At 39.5% G+C, this 7,087-nt stretch overlaps 1 pseudogene; it reads right to left on the minus strand.

Moving 5' to 3' along the window:
• Window positions 1-5,351: 5,351 nt before the first annotated feature.
• LOC146865383 (transmembrane protein 168 pseudogene) lies at window positions 5,352-6,851 on the minus strand (annotated as a pseudogene).
• Window positions 6,852-7,087: the final 236 nt, after the last annotated feature.

Consider the following 7,087-nt stretch of genomic DNA (forward strand, 5'->3'; position numbering starts at 1 on the left):
GATGATTTGATCAAAGACAGCAATCATGCACACAAAACACCTCTACCCGATTGAACCAGGGGCTCACTACAACTGATGCAGCACACCTGCTAACGCTTGAAGTAAAGTATTCAGGCACAAATAGCCCTCATAGAGGAGAGACCTCTTAAATAGCAGATCAAGCAGACCACACAGTGGAATTATACAAGGCCATGGATGCTGTCAACCTAGGAAATAAACTGGCTGACAGAGCTTAGCAGACCTCGAAGGAAGAGAACAAAGAGGCGACGAACACGAAGGGCATCTGTAACCTCAAGGAACTACTACGAACAAAGGCAGGGCAGGTTGAAGCCGAAACTGGATTAAAAGCTAGAACAGAGTCAGGAAAGTAGTCCAGACTCACCCAGGAATGGGAACGTACAGATAAACCTCTGAACAATACAACTGCCACAACATAGGACCCAGGCAGAGCACAATTTGAATGTGCCTATACTATCACTTCTGGACAGGTGAATAAAATAGGGAATACAGACACATTGGCAGTACTATTAAAAAGCTACCACTCAACAGTGGACACCCTTAACTACCAATCAAAACAAGCATTTGCAATGCAATCGGTCTCGCCTTTGGGAACCTTATATGTATTCAGCTATGCAGAACATTAGCCTGGGTGCTGAAACATCTACTGTTCTTTAACATGGAGGGAATGTAAGCACCAAACTGCATGACACGCCAGGTATGGGAACACATGGAGAGAAATAGTGCCTTTCAGCGGGAGATGGTATAGTCCAAAGTTCTGTTTTTAATATAATATCAGGTCCTCGGGTGCTAAAATCACTCAAAATACAAGATTTGAAAAAATTATTATTGTCTATGGGTGCTCTTGGAAGACAATTTCTATGGACTGGAATCTAGAGAATGCTAAAGTGATTCTGGTATTTTATTGACTTCTGGTCATTTTCTATCAAGAAAGTTAAATAGAGGAAGTTGCCAGAAAAATATCAAAAAGAAAGTCCCTCAGCAGAAAGCAATTCTGGTATTTTACTGACCTCTACTGGTCGTTTTCTATCAAGATTGTTAAATAGAGACAGTTGAACAGAAAAAAAGTCCCTAAGCGGAAGCAGACAAGTCCTAGGGCTGATCTCCAGAGCCCACAAAGTACATACACATATAAGTATATACAAGAGGCCTCAAATGCTCGACCTAAAAACTAGAACTGCAAGCAGATCTGCTAAATATACTGGCAGTATTTGCTTCAGGGATAGACAGTAAATTGGGCAACCTGATTAACATGGTAAAAAGAGTACAGGGAAGTTCGGAGTTCCAGGAAATAAACTGCCAGTGCTCACCAATAATAGACAAACTCTGTAGATTTTCAGCAGTTATAAACACAATAGTAACAAAGTTTACAACAGACATGGTCAGGACTTGTTAGGCTTGTGGGAACAGGCCCTCGACAGAATTTGACCCTGATACAGTACACAGCAGCACCCTGATACGCAGCAGGACTCACAACTACCGCAGACCACACAAATGGACCTGCCAAACTTGATTTAGATCCTCCCATGATGCACAAATTACCAGTAAAATCGCAAACGCCAAAAATGGAATAAGACTACAGCATATTAAAGCGGATATTCACCACTGCGCAACTTAAGACGAAAGTTTGAATTTAAAACCTTCAAATATTACACAGAAGAGCACAGAGATGACTCCTCCATGGGAGACTTATGCCAAAAGCCTGACAAAAAAACAGCAAAAGAGGCAAAGGATAGTCTGACTCAAGAAACCAAATTATGCAGTAAGCATCCAAGAAAAATGTTGCCAATTTTTAAAGAAGTAGAAAGCCCTGAAAGAGATATCTTTAGAGAAGTAGAAAAGAACACAGCAGCCGTGCAGGAAAGGTTTAAAGAAGATTATCTAACAACAGGAGCAGCCCATTTAAGGACTGCACACCAGATTAAAGAAAAAACGGATAACCACTGACAGGAGGGAGTACCACTTGAGGAAGGACAAGAAGGCACACAGGACCCAGTACTCAGGGAACCAATAGAAGAAATATTACCAGCGGCTAATGTTAAAGAAGGCAGCTACACCACAACAAGCACAAAGCCCCTGAAGGGAACGAATAATCAAACGGTCCTGGACAACTAGCTGTTGGCAGACCAGCATGAGGGTGGGTCAGGAAGACAAACCCGGCCGACCTGAGAACCTAGCAATGGGATGGATGTCTCCCCATCACCACTGAATGTCAAAAAGGGCAAAAACATCAAAATAATTTGCAAACCTTTGAAGAAACTGGAAAGCTATAGTGGGCAGGGCAACTGGGCTCCGGCAGAACCACCCGAGGAAGTGTCAGGGAGACAGACTAATCTCGGTCAAGGGGTATGCATGATTTCATAAACCGTGGAAATATTCTAAGACTTCTGCAATCAAAGGAGATATCAAAAAATATTTCTTCTAGCGATATAGCAACAATAGAGTTTCGGCCACCGCAGGCAGATAAACAGTAACACGTGACTCTAGGAACCTTGGCATCAGCAAGGATGGCCAAAGAGATCCTGGCAGTAGGGAAAAAAATTAAACCATGGGGCATAAAATTAACCCGGTATGAAGTACCAGGTTACTCCCACTTATTGGAAGACTGGTCAGCACTTGAAGAGAAATCCATACACCCCAAAGAGAGGATGATCTATTCAGTACTGTGGCACGCAGTGGGAAAACCAATCACTGCACAAAGCCAAATACACCAAGAGGCCTCCAGTGCAATTAGGAATGAGAACAACGCAAACAATTCACACTGGGGATGCCTCCCTAAGTGCTTCAACCATACCAAGTTTAAAACGAGGTAGTGTAGCTATTTGACTTGGTGAACACCCATAAGCAGCCCCTAATAGAATATTGGAGTTCAACCAAACAAAATCCATAACGTGTATGTTTTAAATTATTGGAAAGGGTTTCACATAATTATCATGCAAGAAACATGGTCAACAGAGCCTATTCCACTCCCTGGCTTTATAGAAATTACAAACCCCACACAAAAATCACTACAGAAAGGACACCCGAAGGGAGGACTGGTAACTCACATTAGAGCATTCATTCAGTCTGAATGTGAGCCTTTGGAAGACCCTGGAATTTGGTGGTACTAATAGAAAACTGGAATCGGCAAGAAGGAACAACCTTTGCAAAGATACATGTATATCTACACCTTAATCGTCTTCAAAGCTAAATTTATCAGAGAAACTAGTAGCACTAATAATGGAATTACTAAAACTCCCAGGCACGATTCATCTTGTAATGACAGGGGACTTTAATATGAATTAACCTCACCACTCACAGTCAGAATAACAACAACTAATCATAGACCAAATGTGGAAAGTCCAGCCAATGGGAAAGTAAAAGTATCATCTAATCGGAGCTGACAAAAAAGGGATGAACCTTGCCACTTGAAGACTCAACAAATCAATTCACCCACTCTCTCTGGCAAGTCAGATTTTATGAGGGCGAGCTATATTTAGGGCCTACTCGCCCCTTTTGGGGAGCTCCCAAACAACAGGTGTTCTGTTCACTTACAAAGTAGAAGACAAAAGTCAGTTTACATCCTCAATTAATTTTCTTTCTCTGACTGCAAAGTTTGAGGATTTTGTAAAGTGAACTGTCTGACAAACATACTGTGCAAAAAGTGTGAAATGAACGGCTGTAGGATTTCATGTTTTATTCTAACACATTTAAATAGCTAACAAGTGAACTGTACAAACATTTCAAAATACATTTCAGTAGTTATGAAAGCCCTTGTTTTGTAATTCTGGGTGATGAAAAAAATATTTTAATAGGATGAAAACAAATCAGAACACTTTACTTGGTGATGCGAAAATGATAAATATGTTTGCTGAAGCCCAATTTCCACAGGTTGTTCATACACTATATTATTTTATAAGGAAAACTGCATGTTAGTGGGAATGTTTTAGCCATTTCAATGGAGAAAGTGCTGTCTGTAAATGACAGTGCACTGCCATCTCATGCTTTAGTAATATATTTATTATAAATTAGTTTTTTAAGATGAACTGAGAATCGTTCCTTTCCTGCCCGGATGGCAATGCTATTAGTGAACTGAGAGGCAAGTCAAGAGTCATGGGTACCCTATATGTGGGCTAGATTCTATGCATGGAGCAAATATTTAGTCTAGTAAATCAAACCAAATAAATAAATTTGTACAGCAGAAACGTTAACCTCACGTATTGAAAGGTGCTCTCATGTGATAATGAAGAAAAAGGTGGCTCTTCAAAATAAGACATTTACCTAGGGTGGCATAATACCAGTTTATGTGTGAAGTACATTACAGTTAGGTTGAGTAGATTTTTCAAGTTCCTAGACCTGCAGGTCTAGTAACATTTTAATGATTTTTTGAGGCCTGTACATAGGTAGCCCAGCTGGGTCAAAGAATACTAAATGGGGAATTCCAGCCTATAAATCACATCCCTCTCCTTCTTTAGGTACATAACATCATATTAAAATCTGAAAATGTGAAAGTGATCACGTTTCTTGAAGAAGAGAGCTACAGGTTGCATATAGCTTAATGGGAACACCAGCCCCATCAATTAAAGCGATCTATACAATAGATTATAAGCGACTCAAATGCCCTGAAAAAACAATAATGGCATTAGAAAAAAATGTCATAAGAACCGATTCTGGACAATCATGATAAATAGCTTACCCCATCAGAAAACTGGGAGGCGTTCTTACGGAAATAAATAGCAATAAGCACAATGAATGAAGCTAAGGCAACATGTAACACAAAATTGGTGTCAGCAAAAGATAGCAAAGCGCTGTCAAAAGCAAGACGACTACTGAAAAAACAAATAGAGCTTGGAGACATCTATGAAAGAACCCAGAAAACAAACATCTGAGGAACTCTTCCAGGAATTAAGGCAAAAATATTGGATATTAATCTGAGAGAAAAGTAAAAAGAGGGGAGATATCTTCTGGGCAAAGCGGCCTCATTTAAATCGAAATGCAACTTCAAAAGAATTTTGGATGACAGTTAACCGCCTAGGATGATGCCCAAACTCCTTAAACATCTCGAAAGTTACAGAAAACAGCCTGGCAATGTTTCTAATAAAACACTTCGGCAAACATGTGAGTACTCTTTCTTTAATGTATATGTTTTACATATTTATATACAATTCAGTAACAAAGTTTAAATACAATGGTACCACTTAGTGCAGTGACATAGTTAACATGTCTCCTGGAGTGCTGCCTAAGATGAAAAAGGGACTTGGCTACCATGGTAGCTTTGCCATTTAAGAGAAGCTTGTTTAACCATTCATGGAAAAATAATAACAAAGGCTTTCATGCAAAACATTTGAGGTCTATCAAGATGCTCTGGATTTCAGATGGGATTTGAGAAGCTTAAAGCCTTGTCTTGTGTCCCAGGTAGAAACTAATTTATTTTTAATCGTTTCATGCATTTGTAGCAGGTCTTGCAAACCCAGAAAAGATTTAGACCACAAAACCAGTTTGCTAAATATACCAATGGATATGTAATGCGTGGGAAATAAATCATCCAGTGCTTGGCAATGTCGCTTTCTGTTGGTAAATGTAGAGAATAGTCACTCCAGTGTCTTGACACCCCATACACTGCTTTCACCATACGCCCTTTTTCAGACCAGCTGATGTTATTTTCTAGGTTACAGTTGTATTCCACCCATTCTTTAGGGACATCTCCTATTTGAGGAAAATCTGCATCCTCAACATCTACAACTTTTGTAATTTCTGCTTCTTGCACAGCAATGTAAAGGTTACTAACTTTTTTAACATCTTTTATCCACGGTTGAGAATTTTCACAATCAAGAACAAATATTAGTTGAGAACAAAAAATGCCATTCTTTTCCTTCCACCATTCCAAAAGTGTGTCCAGACGGAACGTCTCACCACCTGTTAATGCCTATTCTCCACTACTGTGGGAGTGTCCACTGTAGTACAGAATATAGGTATCATGTCTATGTCCATCTACTGTACGGAGTTCCATGAAGGATTTAAGCTTAGAATGAAGGGTGTGAAACGAAAGCCCACTTGTCGAATAGTCACAACCATAAGTCTTTCTCATGTGATGAGCAAAAAACCTCTTAATACAATTCAGCGTGCCGATGGATCTCCAATTCAATTCTTGCACATATTCAGGTGGAAGAAGGGTAGGCTGGCCTTCTGGACTGCAGAAGTTGGTGGGAATCACAATAGCATATCCAACCATGTTCCACCAAGACAACTTCCCAATTCATGAAAAAGTCCATGAGCCATGGATTCCAACGGTAAAACAATCAGGGACACACTCATAAAAATCCCTTTGGTTGGCTGCCAAGAAATGGACCAAAAATGGCTGTAGCTACAAGGCTAAATAAAACAGGGCGTTTCTAAATTAGGCAAAAATTACGCATTCCTTTAGAAGCCATGACTCGATCTAGGCTGTTGTTCTCCGCTTTGTGTGTTGAATACAGTTTGTGACAATCATTTAGTTTTGTAAGGAAGCCCCAAAGGGTGATCATAAAAATAATATGGCATACTAACCAAAAAATCCCCAAAATTGGAAATCCAGGTATTACAAAGTACCACAACTTAAGATGGCTCAGTTTAAAGGTTGAAAGTATAAAGAAAATGAGTTTAATACACCCAACAAAAATTACTAAAAGTCTTCGACAAGTTGCACCACGGAACAAATAAGGTTTCCAAAGTTCGGCAACAGGAAGTCCACTGAAGTAAACATCAAAAAGTGGATCACAAACCAGGCAGCTGAAGAAGTAGGCCAAAGCAAATGGGTTTATAGGAATCTTTAAGGATGGAAAGAACAATAAAGAAGCAAGAACTCCAAATATCATGAGGAGAAAAGGCCCCCCTGCAGTTAATTTGAAGTCTAAGAGGAGGGGGAAGGGAAGAGAACTACAATAACAAAACCTCTTTCAAGACTTATATTTCTTTGAGTTTGACCTGTTCAGGTTCTATCCTGCCAACAAAAAAGAAAACCTATATCTATGTAATCATGGAAATACTACAGAAGAATATTTTAAACTCTTTTATATTCTTTATTACAAGAAAACATTTTTTTTTATAAAAT

The sequence above is a fragment of the Triturus cristatus genome, chromosome 2_1 (assembly GCF_964204655.1).
Source record: "Triturus cristatus chromosome 2_1, aTriCri1.1, whole genome shotgun sequence".
In the NCBI taxonomy this organism is placed as follows: Eukaryota; Metazoa; Chordata; class Amphibia; order Caudata; family Salamandridae; genus Triturus; species Triturus cristatus.